Here is a 17214-nt window from a genome sequence, read left to right as displayed (position 1 = left end):
TAATATCTATTAGAGAAATTGATCTATAGTTTTTCTTTTAATGCCCTTGATAGGGTTTGATATAAAGATTATCCTCACTTCAAAAAAAAGGATCTAAGAATGATTTTATCTTTATTAAATAGAAGATTTTGTATTTTTCCCTTTCTTAAATATTTTGAAAGATTTGCTAATGAAATCATCTAAATCGGGAGATTATTGTGAGATTATTAAAATAATGAATGTAATGTTCTGAAAAGAAAAAAATGCTATTGAGATTTGTCTATTTCTCCTTTTAGTACTGTTAAGTTATATTTTCCTAAAATTGCATCATCTAAATTGTCAGATTAATATACAGTTTCAATTTTATTTGTTTATTTATTTGTTTGTTTATTTATTTTCGCCAATAGGATTTTTTATCTGTCACCATTAAATGTCTGAATTTCCCACAGATTCTTGGGCTGGTGGCTCAGACCCATCAGCTTGTTCAGTTTTAGCACTGGTCTCATCTCTAGTCGCTTTTCCAGAACTACCACCTTTACCAGAAAGGTCCATAAGCTTTCCCAGTTCAAACCTGGGCTTCTTCAGCATTTTTACTTTTCTAGCAAAGATATCATGGAGTGGATAAGTAGATTTATAAGCTTTTCCTATGTCTCTTTTTGATGCTGTCTGATGCTGATTGACTTTTTTTTTAAGTCATTTGCACGTCTCAGGTCATGATATGCATTATCTTTTTTTCGAAATTTGGTGGACCAGTTGGAACTGAGCATAAGAAGTCTTCCAAATCTGATTGTTGCATTTTTTTAGTAAAATCAACACAAAATACACAAGGCAAATTACCATCGGTAGTCTTAACATCAACATGAGCTTTCATCATGGTCTACCATTTTTGACCATGGAACACGTTTTGTCAGGGTTAAAACACATGCCATGAAAATTAGTCAGACAGTTTTTGCCCTGTACATCCTCAGCAATTTGCTTGATTTTTCTAAGTGTAACTTCATCATTCTGCAGATCAGCAAGGCTCACCTCCAAAACACTATCATTGAGGCCATCAGATGCAATTTTGCTTCCTTGAGCTCTCACGACTTGTGTTTTTCCAATATTTCTTACATTGAACATAGCTGGTGCTTTCACATCATACCAATCTTTCTTAGAAAATGGATCAACTACTCTCTTCTGGGCTTCCTTTTGCCACCTTTCATTAGGCCCTTGCTCTGGTGGAACATATATTCTTTACATTTCTAATGTCTTTAACATCTGAATATCTGTAAGCTCTATCTTTAATATCTAATATATTTTTAAAGTTTATTTATTTTGACAGAGATAAAGAGACAAAGAGCACATGCACAAGCAGGGGAGAGGCAGAGAGAGGAGAGAGAGAATCCCAAGCAGGTTCCACACTGTCAGTGCAGAGCCAGACATGGGGCTTGATTCCACGACCCTGGGATCATGACCTGAGTCGCAATGAAGAATCACATGCTTAACCAACTATGCCAGCCAAGCATAATATCTTTCTCATATCTTTCTGATAGTATAGATTTATCACTTTTCCCCCTTAATTAGTCTTACTAAATTCTTATTTATTTTGTTATGTTTTCCAAAAATTAAATTTTACTTTATTGGTTTCCTTTACAAATAGAGGGAAAGATGCTTACTTTATAATTTAATACATTTTCTTTTATATTTACTTTTTCTTCCTATTTTCTTTGACCATCTTAACTTTAAGCTGGTGCAGTCTGCCTTTCACCCTCTCTCCCAAATACTTCACAAAAATAAGTCTTGTCAAATTTAGCAAGACCGCCACATTCCTATCTCCATATGAAATTTTTTTTAAGAATGTTGGAAATAGGTTGTTGATCATCATGTCACAATTAAATATATAATCTAGTGACTTAGAATATAGCCTCTGGAGGCAAAATTTCTGGGGTTGAATTCTTGCTCTGCTGTATGACCTTACGTAAATTGCTTTACCTCTCTGTGTATAGTTTTCTTTATCATTAAAATAAATATTCCAAACGTAATATGGGATTGAGTTGATACATGTAAAATTCTTAAAACAAGCCTGGCACATATTTAAATTCTTAATGTATGTTTGCTATCATTATTATATCCTCATGTTTGTTTTCATCTAAGCAGTTGTGAAAATTACAGTGCATATCCATTTCCAAAACTTGGTCACTCTCAACAGGTGGTTTTCAAACTTTCATTTATGTCTGAATCATCTGGGTTGATTTCTAATATGTTTTGGGTCCTAAACAAAATATTTTAATTTAATAACTCTGGGTAAGATTCAAAAATCATTTTTCCAATAATTACTCCAAAGTTCTCGTGTAGGTGGTTTACAGAGTACATTTTAAAATCCTTGCTGATGATGATTATCTCCTTGACCAAACTGTAGTCAGATTTTTTTCAACTATGCCTCCATCTTAGCCTATAAAGACCTGAACAATCATTACTATAGTTTGTAACAGCTCAAGTCAGTACCCTTAGGATGTCTCTAGACCCTCTTCAAGTACTTGCTTGAGCAAACTCAAGGCTGCCAAAAGAAGTTACTCTGTTGCTGCCAATGTCTGAGGATAGGGCCCCTGTTTCCCAGTCTCTGTGCAAAGGGAGAGGCTTACATTTGGTAAGTGCCAGTTAGAAAACCCAGATGGGTTTCACTTGGACCACCTCCCTCTGCTTTTTGTGAGTTTTCACTTCCCTGACTGCTGGAGCCCCTGAAATTTCCACTCCCTCCTCTCTATTCTCTTTTCAAACATCCCATCACCTCTGAACAAATAAGAATGGAGCTCAGCACTTGCCCCTACAGTCTGTAGTTACTGAATAAAATCTGTTCTCCTTGAAATTAACGTATGGTGGTGTTTATCTTTGACACTGTCCTACAATTAGCATTACTTTAATGTAATTTTGAAATAAATCGAATGATGTAAGACTCTCAAATTTTATGCTTTTCTTTTTGTTTGGTCCTGCTACTAGGTAACTATGTGCTTTATAAACCTCCCTGGTGGGGCGCCTGGGTGGCTCAGTAGGTTTAACGTGGGACTCTTGATTTTGGCTCAGATCATGATTTCTTGGTTTTGTGAGTTGAAGCCATGCGTTAGGCTCTACATTGACAGCATGGAGCCTGCTTGGGATTCTCTCCCTCTCTCCCTCTATGGCTACCCCTCCCCCCACTCACTCTCTGTCTCTCTTAAAATAAATAAATAAACATAAAGAACAAAATAAACCAACCAGGTGATTGTTACTGGACAAAAAATTTAAACCCATAAAATCTAACTGTGGCCTTGTTCTTTTTTACCATTAATGTGAAGAGTTTAATTTTGAACTCATTTTTGTTCAATTTATCTATAAGTCTATCCTTATACCAGGACCATGCTGCCTTGCTTCGTGTAGATTTATAGCAAGTTTTGAAATTGGAAAATGTTAAGTGTTTGACATTATTCTCCTGTCAAGTAGTTTTGGCTACTCTGGGTCCCTTGCATTTCCCTATAAACATTAAAATATTTTTTAAAGTTTTTATTTTTGAGACAGAGAGAGACAGAGCATGAGCAGGGGAGGGGCAGAGAGAGAGGGAGACACAGAATCTGAAGCAGGCTCCAGGCTCTGAGCTGTCAGCACAGAACCTGACTCAGGGCTCGAACTCACACTGTGAGATCATGACCTGAGCCAAAGGCAGACACTCAACCTACTGAGCCACCCAGGCACCCCTCCCTATAAACTTTAAAAACAACTTGTCAATTTCCACCAACAAAAAGGCCTGCTGGGGTTTTGAAAGTGACTTAATTATATCTATAGATCAATTCGTGACAAATTGCCATCTTAAGACATTTAGTCTTCTGATTCATGGACATGGAATGCCTCTCCATTTATTTAAATCTTCCTTCTCGCAGAGGCATTTTGTAATTTTCAGAACACAAGTCTTGTACTGCTTTTGTTAACGTTACTTCTAAATATTTTATTCATTTTTCATGCAATTGTGAATGGAATTGTTTGTCTTATTTCATTTGCAAATGTTCACTGCTAGTACAGAAATTTAATTAATGTTTCTATATTGATGTTAAATCCTGTGATCCTGATACTGACATTATTTTAAAGCTTTAGTAGTTTTTTGTGATTTATTTGGATTTTCTACATACAGAATCAGGTCATGTGCAAATAAAAAAATCTTATCTCTTTCTTTCCAATTTAGATATCATTTATTTATTTATCATTTTCTTCTGTTTTTCTGTTTTATTTCACTACCTATACACCTTCAATGCATGCAGTGTTGAATAAAAGTGTTGAGAGCAGGCATCCTTGCTTTTTTCCTGATCTTAAGAGGGAAGCATTTGGTATTTTACCATTTTAAACTAAAATTTTCACTTTAGCAGTGAAACACCAAATGCTTCCCCCTAAAATCAGGAAAAAGCTATAGCTTTTTTAGCTATAGGACACTTATAGATACTCTTTATCAGTTTTAGAAAGTTCTCTTCTATTCCTAATTTGTTGAAAATCACCATCCATGGATAAAAGATTTTTCAAAATGTATTTGTGCATTTATCAATATGATCATGAGGTTTGGTACTTTAGTTTATTAATATGGTGCATTACATTAGTTGATTTTGGGATATTTATACCAACCTTCCATTCCTGAGATAAACCTCATGTGGGCATGGCGTGCATACAATCATTTTTGTGTGTGTGGCTGGATTTATTTGCTAATGTGTTCCTGAGGATTTTTACATCCATATTCATGAGATCCATTGGCTAGTACTTTTTTCCCCTATTGATGTCTTTTGATTTTCCTCTCTGGTAGGATTACGATAGCAGTTGCCTCACAAAATGAATTAGGAAAGTATTCCCTCCCTCCTGCTCTACTTTTTCTAAAGAAAATTTTCCATTTCTGTTACTTCTTTCTTTTTCTGGATGAGTTCAGGAGGCATGGTTATTACTTGCTTCATATAATGATTAATTAAATCACCAGTGTAGACATGGAAGCCTGGTCTTTGTGAGAAGATTTTTACTCACTAATTTAATTTCTTCATTTGTTACACATCTATTCACATATTCTTTTCTTATTGTTTTTCTTGTTGTTGTTCAGATTTATCCACATTGTCCAATTTGTTGGCAAAATGTTATTCATAATATTCCCTCTGATCTTTTTAATTTCTGTAAAATCAGTAGTGATAGCCACCCTTTTATTCCTAGTTTTGTTAATTTGTCTATTGTCTTATTTTCTTGCCAAGTCTAAAAAATTTTTGACAGGTTTGTTGATTTCTTTCAATAAAATTTTGGGGATTCACTTTTATGTTATTTTTTTGTATTTGGTATCATTTATTTCTTTTCTAATCTTATTTCCTTCTTTTCGTGTAGGGCTTAATTTGTTCTTTTATTTTCTAGCTTTGTAAAATGAACTCACAGGTTATTGCTCTGAAATATTCCTTTTCTAATGTAGGCATCTCTGTTATAAACTTTTATGTAAGCCCTGTTTTAGATACATGCCGTTAATGCTTACATATTGTGTTTTCATTTTGTTCAACTCAAAATATCTTCTGATTTCCTTTGTGATTTATTCTTGAATTCATTGTTTGTTTAGAAGTATGCTAGTTAAATTCCAAATATTTTTGAATTTCTCAAGTTCCCCTTTTTTTGATTTCTAATGTAATTCCATGGGGATCAAAGAACATATGTTGTAGGAATCCAATTATTCTAAATTTATTGAGAATTCCTATGACCCAAAACTTAGGCCTTTCCTGGAGAATGTTCCATGTACTTTTTTTTCTGCTGCTATTGGATAGTGTGTTCTATAAATGTCCATTTGCTCATCTTCATCAGTAATGTCTTTGATGGTCTTACGTCTCGAGTCCTTAAGAGTCTTGCTGATTTTCACTCTAGGTAGGCAGGCTATTGTTGGGAGTAGGGCATTGAATTCTCCAAATAATTTTGTTAAATTTCTTATTTCTCCTATACATTGTGTAAATCTGCTTCATGTATTTTTTAATCTTTTGTCAGGTGCATGTGTGTTTGTAATTAACATACCTCCCAAGTGAATTGATGTTTTATAATTAGAAAGTGTCCATATTGTATCTAAAAACAAATTTTTCCTAATGTCTTTGTTTTTTTAATATTTATTCATGTTTGAGAGGCAGAGAGAGGCAGAGTGTGAGTTGAGGAGGGGCAAAGAGAAAGAGAGACAGAATCTGAAGCAAGCTCTGGGCTCTGAGCTGTCAGCACAGAGCTCGATGTGGGGATCCAACTCACCGATGGTGAGATCATGACCTGAGCTGAAGTCCGACAGTTAACTGACTGAGCCTCCCAGATGCCCCTGATTAGTTTTTAATCCATACATGCTTGCTACCATTATTGACATGACTGGATTTATATTTACTATTTTGCTATTTGTTTCCTGTATGCTTCACCTTCTCTCCATCTCTCTCTCTCTCTTTCTCCCTCTCTCTTTCTGTCTCTCTCTTTTACTTCCTTTCTTGGTGTTATGTAGATAATTAATGTTCCATTTAAATTCTTTTCTCGAATTATTTTCTGTATTTTTTTTTCTTAGCTGTTGCTCTAGGAGTTACAGTATACTTCTTAATGGGTCAAAAATTCTAGTTTCTTTACATATCTCATCCTGTTTTGTTAGCAGCTGGACTTAAAAAAGTTTTTTTTTAGTGTTTATTGATTTTTGAGAGGGGGGGGGAGGGGCAGAGAGAGAGGGAGACACAGAATCTGAAACAGGTTCCAGGCTCTGAGCTGTCAGCACAGAGCCCAACCAGGGCTCGAACTCATGGACCATGAGATCATGACCTGATCCAAATTCAGACGCTCAACCGACTGAGCCACCCAGGAACCTCAAAAGCTGGACTTGTAGAATTACACTGCAGTAATATTGCAACAACTCTAGACTCTGAGTCCCATCAAGATTGATATTTTCTCCTGTTTTCATGTTTGTTTATTTGGACTAATTTGTGGCCATGTCTCTGCTCAGTTACTTGTTTCTGTTTTTGTCTTCTTTAATTCTTGTTTTTATTTTTAAGGTCAGCTTCTTTGATGTAGCTTTTGGGTCAACATAGCTTAGTTTTCATCCAGTGCTTGTTCAGAGGTTACGCTCACACACTTTGAAAGAGTAGAACTCTCACGTTTTGCCCATAGATCTCTTAAAATTCAGTAGCTCATTAGGGCTCCTCTGCTCTCTTCTAAGTTTGCACACAGTGTTGTGCATGCAGCCTTTCTGGCAGTGAGCCTCCTAGTCCTGAGGCCATGGCTTGCACTCCTAGGTAGAATGTCGGGATGACAGAGCTGGGATGGGTAAGAAAAACGCGGCCCCGGACTAAACTCCCACAATCCCTCAAGGTGTTTATGGACACTCAGTTGAGATCCTTAAAGTCCTGTTTCTCATTTGTTGTATGCTTTGGGTCAATTTCCAGAGCCCTTAAATGGTTATTTTTGACAATTTGTCCAGTTTTTATCATTGCTTTTTGGAGAGAGATTTTGTCATTTTCTTCAATTTGCTGTTCCAGAAGCCTCACGTTGTTCTTTTAAAGCTACTTGAGATTAAGTTTGGGATTTTTTTTTCCTCTGATTTTTTTCTTGGAATGAAATACAAGTATTTAAAATTTCTCAATTATATTTGAATCCCAATTGTTATCTACATTGAGGATGACAACGGTGTTTTTTCTTATAATAAAATATATTTAATTTAATCGAATAAAAATATATTTATGTTTTTTTTCTCCTCAAGTACCTTATGTATAGAAACATATCTAAACCCCTTTGACCTAATTTCAAGATGTCTTTACAAATTTATTTTTTTTCTGTAAAGGTTCATTTTCCTCTGATAAAAAAATGTACAGAGGTGTTTTATATAAACAATATATACAAGAAAATGTTTGTCATACTATTTGAAATATTCTCAAAATTGGAATATTAAGACAGCACAATTCTTACATGAAAACTGGAAAACATTCACCAGGCTTTTTAATTTTCTGGTGAAATTTCTATCTTAGAAAAATGCCATATGGAGCTGGGGAAAAGTGTGCCTTTAATAATCAAATGCATTAATCAAACATTAATTTTTGCTAACGTGGGTAGAGATCGTATTATGATTCTATGGCATATGTTTGATTATACAAACAGGAGTGCAGCACAGTTCTGTCTGAAACTCTATGATTTGTTGACTAAAAGAGAAATTCTCATCATAAAAATCTCAGGAAGTCTTGTAGCTACTTAGTAAAGATTGATGTCACCTTGATGTGGGTGGTGTCACTAAAGCTGATTTATACTATCAATTCTTTCTCAACTTTATTTTTTCTTAAGTAGATTCCTGTACTGTTGTTAGCATATGTAACATTCAGTCTTGTAAGAATTAGAAGCTGGAATGGTTTCAATAAATGCCTGAGAATTTTACAACTAATAATACTGTTCAAGTTCACTTTTCAAGTTCAATTATGAAGTTATTCAGTCACCCAGTTATTCAGCCATCCAGTTCTTCATGCCATTATTTGATTATGTATAACTTTAAAAAGGATAAATTGAATAAAATTTTATATTTAAATTTAAATATTGAAATACCTGGTACATTTCAAGGCACATAAAATAGGCTGAATCATTCTGGAAGACATTTTGTCCCTAAATCTCTGTAAGCCTTTTGAGCTTTTCAGAGACCAGCTTCTTCCTCACCTCCTTTAGCCATGCTCATCCTAAGACTGTCTTTCAGTATTGAAACATGCCAGCTTTTATATCATCTCCAGCAGACTTCCTTTTATTTATTAATGTATTTATGTATATCTTTATTTATGTATTTATTTATTTAAAGTTCATTTATTTTGAGAGAGAGAGAGAGAGAGAGACAGAGAGAGAGAGACAGAGAGAATCCCAAGCAGGCTCAGTGCTTTCAGCTCAGTGCCTGACGCAGGCTCAATCTCAGAAATGGTAAGATCATGACCTGAGCCTAAATCAATAGTCAGACGCTTAGCTGACTAAACCACCTAGCCACTCTTCCAGTAGATATCTTTTTTTTTTTAAATTTTTAATGTTTGTTTATTTTTAAGAGAGAGACAGACAGAGTGCGAGCAGGGGAGGGGCAGAGAGAGAGGGAGACGCAGAATCCGAAGCAGACTCCAGGCTTTGAGCTGTCAGCACAGAGCCCAACGCGGGGCTCAAATTCAGGAACCACGAGACCATGACCTGAGCCAAAGTCGGATGCTTAACCAAATGAGCCACCCAGGTGCCCCCCTTCCAGTAGACTTCTTAACTAACCTGTCAGTATTGTGAATAACAGTTCACAGTTGTTTGAGAAATGAGAATTTCAGCCTCAACATTTATTTATTCAAGGATGAAACTGGTTAATGGGACTTCTTATGTAAAGTATAATTTTAGATTCTTTCACATATTAGGTTCATTTTTTCTCATCTCCTTCCCTGAAATAGATTCTCTACTCTTAGTGCAGAAACTGAGAGACAAGAAGTAAGCTATCTGAGGTCTGATAAATTTTCTAATTCATGCTTATCTGATTGCCAAACTCACATTCTCCCTAAGTTCATGTTGCATAATAAGTATTAGCTGAGTACTTATTACGCCCAAGTTTGTATACCAGGCTTTTTAGGTTTCTTTGTAGAGATTTCTTACTCAAATCTCTTATTCAGTAAGAAACAAAAGTTCAGATAAAAAATGATTTGAACCTGTTTTTCTGCTTATTCCAACATCACACATTTATAAAACATTCTCTGGAGCCTTATTGCTTCCCGGAAAAATACATACCAAATACTGACCTATCATTACTCAGAAAAAATGAATCCAGCTTGTTTCCCTTAAGTACTGAGTGTGGGCAGTGACGTACCAGCTTCACGAGATTTTATTCTAACACTTAGATTACAACGATGGTAACAATTTTTTCATAGTTTTTCTGTATATGGGTAGAACTCTGGGCATTCGTCCTGGATTTAAAATTTACTAGAATTTCTATTTTTATGCTTAGTAAAAAAATCACCTTAAAATAAATCCGCTTCCATTTTGAATAACAAAGCCAAAGACTTATATTCCAGCTTTACAATAAAATGTGGATTTCCCTTTAACATCTTGCATTTCAAAAAGCTGAATAAGATGACACTTAGACATTCCAGCCAGCTAATTAGTTCATAGGGGAAAGTTCAACACTAGAACACTCTTTGGATGTACTGTATTTTTATTTGATTATGACCAGGATTCATTTTCATTTAATTTGCCAATATGCCTCTCAGTGTTTTATTCTTAGGTAAACAAGTGACGGTAGACATGTTGAGTCAATTACTCCTATTTTGTTCCTAAATTGGCATTAATATAGTAGCCGGATGGAAATGGTCTCATGCTTGCTGACACATTATTAATGACCAGCGAGGCAAAAAATATTGCCGTAGCTATATTTATTTGTTTCTACGCTTGAGACCGATGGGCTTGATCAGTCTCATGTTGCATGTTGTTTTTCCTTTTTGGAACCCACTGTCAGCATCCTTTTACTGATAGCAAAGTCAGCTTCACATCTCCCAGCTCTATTGGAGGCTGAGTCAGGGCACAGATAAAACACTTTTTAATGCCTTTGCTCCCGTTTCGGATTTCCACTAACAATGCTTCATACTTTGGGACAACATTCTAACTACAGCACACTGTAACTTTTTTTTTTTTTTTGATGGGATATATTCCATCAACAGGCCATATCACATCTTCATGAAACTTAATGGTCAAGTACCTGATGATCACCTAAAATAGCCTTAAAAGCTTAAGACTAAAATTTCAGTATTGAAGTTAAGACTCAAGCTCTGTGGCTATAAGATCTGAGATTTAGTCACAACTGTTCCACTTCATCAATGAGTTAACTTGGGCACATTACTGAATCAATTAGGCACATTGCTTAAACTTTATCTAAGATTTTTCGTCTCTAAAATGAGGGTGGTTGAGTACCAAATGAGATGTCAGTCTATATCATCAAATCAAGCTGCATGTTCCCTCTACTTGAACCTAATCCTTCGTTTACAGTAATCAGAATCTTATCTGGTTCTCAGCTTCAAGCTCTTACTACAACAAATCGCCCCTTTACTCAAGTAGCATTTGGAGTCTATGCCTCATTTTCACATATTTTCCTCCTGGGAGTGTGATCCTATGTTGCCTCCCCTGTATTACTAAAGATTCCAGTTCTGGGTGCTGTTCCTAAGAGTGTTGCATGCAAATCAGTGTTGCTGAGTGTGCTACCTAGGGCAGCCCCCACCTCTGTTTACATCCTCCCAAGTCTTTCACAACCACCATCTACCTATTCATGTATATTTATTATCATCTATATTTATTACTGGCTTTGTGGATCCTTAAAAGCAGAATGTACATTTCAAGACACTTACCAATTAAAGCATCTATTGTCAATCTTTTCTTTTTTTTATATTAAATATAATTTATTGTCAAATTAGTTTCCATACAACACCCAGTGCTCATCCCAACGGGTGCCCTCCTCGATGCCCATCACCCACTTTCCCCTCTCCCCCACCCTCCCATAAACCCTCAATTTGTTCTCAGTATTTAAGAGTCACTTATGGTTTGCCTCCCTCCTTCTCTGTAACTTTTTTTTCCCCTTTCCCCTCCCCCATGGTCTTCTGTTAAGTTTCTCAGGATCCACATATGAGTGAAAACATATGGTATCTGTCTTTCTCTGACTGACTTATTTCACTCAGCATAATACCCTCCAGTTCCATCCACGTTGCTACAAATGGCCAGATTTCATTCTCTTTGCCAAGAAGTATCCCTTGTATATATAAACCACATCTTTATCCATTTGTCAGCTGATGGACATTTAGGCTCTTTCCATGATTTGGCTATTGTTGAAAGCGCTGCTATAAACATTGGGGTACAAGTGCCCCTGTGCCTCAGCACTCCTGTATCCCTTGGGTAAATTCCTAGCAGCGCTATTGTTGGGTCAATCATTTCTAATACATGTTCAGGTTTAAAACCCCAGCATTGTTTTAAATGACTTATAAAGGTATTGTCTCATGTGACTCTGTGAAGTGTTCCCATTTTTTATTTATCATCCCCATTTTTCAGATAGGAACGCTGAATCACAGTAGGTAGAGGAGCCAGGATTTAGAATTTAAAACTCTGACTCCTGAGGTCATACTCTTCACCATTCTGTGTCCCTGTGGCCATGAAACTAACTGCCTCCAACTCAGGACTCCTGCAGACTTCCCATTTCCAGACTCCTTGAGTGTTTCCCAGATCTCCGGTTGAAATACTCTCTGAAGTATAATTAATACTTTTGCGCTTCTTTGCAGAATCTGACTGAGGCTGATGCTCTGTGTCACTTGGCTTCTTCCTCTTCACTATCCTGATTCTGAACTCTTGTGGGTCTCTCCCAGAGCATTTCCTTAGTAAATCACTTGCACACAATCCTCATCTCAGGCTCTGCTTATGATAAACACAAACTTAGCACAAATAATTAATAATTAGAGAGGACTTTTGAGGGAAAATAGAGAAAATGATTTATGAAGAAGACACCAAACAATCATATGATTTCGACCCCAAATATTTCATGATAAAGATATTCCATTTTCCTTGCTGCATCTAAGAGAAATTAACAATAATTCATTAATAATATCAAAAACCCATTTAGTGTTCAAATTTCCACTGTCTCATTATGTTTATTCATTTTTATGTGTTTGAATCAGAGCCCACATAAAATTCAAATAATGTAATTTGTTGATGGTTCTTTAAGTTTCTTTTGTAAGTTCTGCCCAACTTATTTATCCTTGTGATTTATTTGCTGGAGATAAGGTTGTTTGTCCTGTTACATTCCCCACAGTCTGCACTGTGTTGATTATATTTCCATGGCACAGATTAATATATTCCTCTGTAAATTGCTAACTGTTTATAGAGGTCTGATCTGATTCATTTTTGTTTCTTCTGGCAAGGCTGCTTCGCTGGTAGGTGGTACGTCCTTCTATCAGAAAACACATAATGTCTACTTTTTTGTGTGTTCACAATTGTTGATGATCAGTACCTAGATTCATTTATTCAAACAGAAGTTTCAAAATGATAATTCTATTTTTTATAATGTCTTCTTTATCAGATTAAAATCTCTATAAAGGGGAAAAAAAACCTTCATCTCATACCTGGTTTACTAGTTTTCTACTTATTATCAAAAAGGTCATAGAAATGCCTAATCTTTCACTTGCCAGTTTCAAAATAATGAGTTTGGGTTTTTATACAATCTGCCAGTGATGACCAGTGTGTTTTCTTTGCTCATTTTGTGTTTGTTATGAATTTTTGTATTTAATCATTCTTAATGTATTTCATCCATAGCGTTTGTTATTCTTAGCAATGTTCAAATTGTCTTATCTTTGACCAGTGAGACTGTCTTCAAATCGACTCTCAGGTACTTTTGGATAACATGCTTAATTTCTGATAATACAAGATGTTCCAGGTACATTTCCTGCCCCAGACTTGTAATCACCTATTTCTCTAAGACACTCTGTCTCTTTTCCAGGTACATGTAACTTAAACCCTTTCATGAGTTGCTCCCATTCTCCTAAAAATGAAAAATCTCCTCTTAAAGGTAATGGATGACCCTACAGTTTTAATCCAGTGGCTCTCCCTTAGCCATTCTCTAGGATTTCCTTTACAATTTTCTCCTTTGGAACTTTTTTAATTTTGACACTCCACTTTTTTTTTCTCTAACTATTTCTTAATTATACTCCGTTACACTATTTTTTGTTAATCTCTTTCTCTTTTCGCTCACTAAGCATAAATGAATTATACACATACACATATGTGACATGTATTTATATATCCCCTAAAGGAAGTAAACAGGAATTGCTGGTATCTCTGGGTATTGAAGGGAGGGCTCAGTTCTTTTAACAAGTATGCAATAGGCATTGAGAACATACTATATATCAGCAATAAATCCATGAATAAAACAGAGGTTGTGTTTGAGTGTCAGAAGACAGAGAATTAAGCAAAAGAAATATACGTATATACAGTTAGTAATTGCCATACAGAAAATTATAGTTTTAGAAATGGACTTCAAGTACCCAGGTGGACAGTAAGCTCAGAAGGCCTCTCTGAAATGTTGAAATCTGAGATCTCACCTGAGGAGGTGCTGGAGCATGCATATACCTATGTAGAGGAGAGCATGCTGGGGAGAGGAAATAGCAAGTACAAAGGCCCTGAGGAAGATGTGTGCCTTGCACGTTGGAGATGCAGTGAGAAGTCACCTGTGGCTTGAGATAAATGAACTCAGGAAGAGTGGGATTTAAGATCAGAACAGCAAGGAGTGGGGGAAGCAGAACATATAGCACCTGCCCTATAAACCATGAGAACTTTGGCTTCTACGGAGTGAGAACTCTCTGAGGTCATTGAGCAGACAAGTGATGTAATGTAACTTAACAAATCGAAGGGATCTCTTGGGCTGACATGTGGCAAGTAGACTGTAAAGGAGCAAAAGGAGTAGCAGGGGGACTTGTTAGCAGTTATTGCAATAATCTCGGCCAAAGAGCAGAGCATTAGCAGTGCTGGTGGTTAAGAAGTAGAGAGATTTGCCTAATTGAGAACTCATTCCCTGCCAACACCAGAACCTGGCATGTTGCCCTGATGTGCCAGTGGGAGCCAATTACACTGTGTCCAGGAGGCACTACGTTTTATTCTTTCCAATTAACCCATTCTTGTGTCCTCACACAAGCTGTATTCTGATGAATACAGACATGCCCACCTTAGAGGGTTTTGACCACAACTCTGTAATCACCATTTGGATGCACCAGAATACAACACATCTCATGCCATAAGCAAGCTGCAGTCTATAGACATAATTCTTTCGGCTGCAGCTGCTAATGACCTACCTGATGGCCACCCAGCTCAACTTGTCCTTCAGATGTACATTCGAGATTCTCTCTTCCTCATTCCTCCTGCAATCCCTCAACAATTAGGAACTTTTACATCTTATTCCTCATCTTTGATACTTTCAATCTGTTCATTCAGAAATTCAGAACATTGAACTTTGCATTAGAAACTGCCAGATTACTTTTTATCATCTCATTCTGGACTGCAGAGAAAATGGTTCAAAATTACTTTTTTTTTTAATATATGAAATTTATTGTCAAATTGGTTTCCATACAACACCCAATGCTCATCCCAAAAAATGCCCTCTTCAATACCCATGACCTACCCTTCCACCCCCCATCAACCCTCAGTTTGTTCTCAGTTTTTAAGAGTCTCTTATGCTTTGGCTCTCTCCCACTCTAACCTCTTTTTTTTTTCTTCCCCTCCCCCATGGGTTTCTGTTAAGTTTCTCAGGATCCACATAAGAGTGAAAACATATGGTATCTGTCTTTCTCTGTATGACTTATTTCACTTAGCATCACACTCTCCAGTTTCATCCATGTTGCTACAAAAGGCCATATTTCATTCTTTCTCATTGCCATGTAGTACTCCATTGTGTATATAAACCACAATTTCTTTATCCATTCATCAGTTGATGGACATTTAGGCTCTTTCCATAATTTGGCTATTGTTGAGAGTGCTGCTATAAACATTGGGGTACGAGTGCCCCTATGCATCAGTACTCCTGTATCCCTTGGGTAAATTCCTAGCCGTGCTACTGCTGGGTCATAGGGTAGGTCTATTTTTAATTTTTTGAGGAACCTCCACACTGTTTTCCAGAGCGGCTGCACCAGTTTGCATTCCCACCAACAGTGCAAGAGGGTTCCCATTTCTCCACATCCTCTCCAGCATCTATAGTCGAAAATGTTTCAAAATTAGACTAAAGTTTATGAGTAAAGTACAAGTTATGTCATGAATACCAGGGTCATATGATGACTTTTATTATTCGATCTCCTCAACCTTGGCTTAAGAGTCCTTAAATTGGACCAATTGGGCAGGAATTCTAGAAAATAATTTCCCAGGAGAAATAGCAAGCTAATAAACAAAGGTGGTTTGCCTTCAGATGATTACTAAAAAGGTACAAATCATCTATTATCACCCTGAAATGAAACCCACCAATTCAAAATAATAATAATAATAATAATAATATAATAAGAAAAAGACTGACATAAAGAGTTGTCAAGAATACTTTTTATCTGAAGTGAGTAGTTCTCAGACATCTTAAATAAGTCCATAAAACTGATAATAAAACAAAACATATACACACACACACACACTCACATACATTCAGGTAATTGATATAAAATACTGTTATTGAAAAGCATGTACTAGGGCTGCCTCAGTGGCTCAGCTGGTATTTGTTGACTCTTGGTTTTGGCTCAGGTCATGATCTCGCAGTTTCATGGGTTCAAGCCCCACGTTGGGGTCCATGCTGACAGCAGGGAGCCTGCTTATGATTCTCTCTCTCCCTTTATCTCTGCCCCTCTCCTACTGACACTGTCTCTGTCTCTCAAAGAAGAAAAGCATGTACTCAGTAGTTTTGGTGATTCAACCACCATAAGCTCATTCTACCTCTAATGCAGATGGAAGGAAAGCAGGGACCCACATATACCCTTGTCTACCTTGAACTCTGAAGTCATAGATCTTAAAAGGTGATGTATTATGGTTCAGAAAATCCCAGATCCTGACTCATTTTATTTTTCCATATTCCTGACTACATGTATAGGGCAGGAAAGAATGTTAACTCTTGTGATAACCAAGCCTGGGTCAGAGAAGAGAGGGGAACAGAGTAAAGATTATTGATTGAGAGTTGTGTAGGATAATACGGCAGCCAGCTCTGTGGAAGTGTGGGAAGTCAATCATCTTGACCTAGTATTATTCAGTCTGCCTTTTGTCTTATTGGCCTGTATGTTCTTTGAATGAAGTGGGTATCTAATGTAGTCTGAGAACTACTCCCTGCTTCTGCCATACAAAGTGTTTTTGCAGTTTGGACAGCTAACCATGGTCCTGAGAATGCAGGTGCAACAGAACAGTGGTGTCACACAATTTGGATTAAATCTCCTGATTAGTGAGGTTTTCACAGTGATCCTTGTGTTTCCCAATATTAGATCATGACCTGAACAGCCCTTTGGTGAGGCTGCAATGGCGAGTCCACTTTGCTGCACTTTTGATCCAGGCAACTCTTCGGTACCATACGGTATAATGAACACATGTTTGGGCAAAGTAACAGCTATTCAATTCAAACTAGCTTACTTAAAAAGGAGGAATGTACTAAGGAGATTCTTGAATTCAGAAACCAATGAAAGGAAAGTATTGGGGCTTCAGAAATTAAAGGATCCAAGGATTCCAACAATGTTAGGACTTTTTCTCTAT

The 17214-nt window shown here is 36.5% G+C and overlaps 1 pseudogene; it reads right to left on the bottom strand.

The window, feature by feature from the left end:
• Positions 1-376: 376 nt before the first annotated feature.
• Positions 377-1185, bottom strand: LOC123582328 (annotated as a pseudogene).
• Between the last annotated feature and the right edge of the window lie 16029 nt (positions 1186-17214).

The sequence above is a fragment of the Leopardus geoffroyi genome, chromosome B3 (assembly GCF_018350155.1).
Source record: "Leopardus geoffroyi isolate Oge1 chromosome B3, O.geoffroyi_Oge1_pat1.0, whole genome shotgun sequence".
Classification (NCBI taxonomy): domain Eukaryota; kingdom Metazoa; phylum Chordata; class Mammalia; order Carnivora; family Felidae; genus Leopardus; species Leopardus geoffroyi.
Note: the sequence above shows the minus strand (reverse complement) of the source record. Positions and strands in the feature narration are given on the sequence as shown.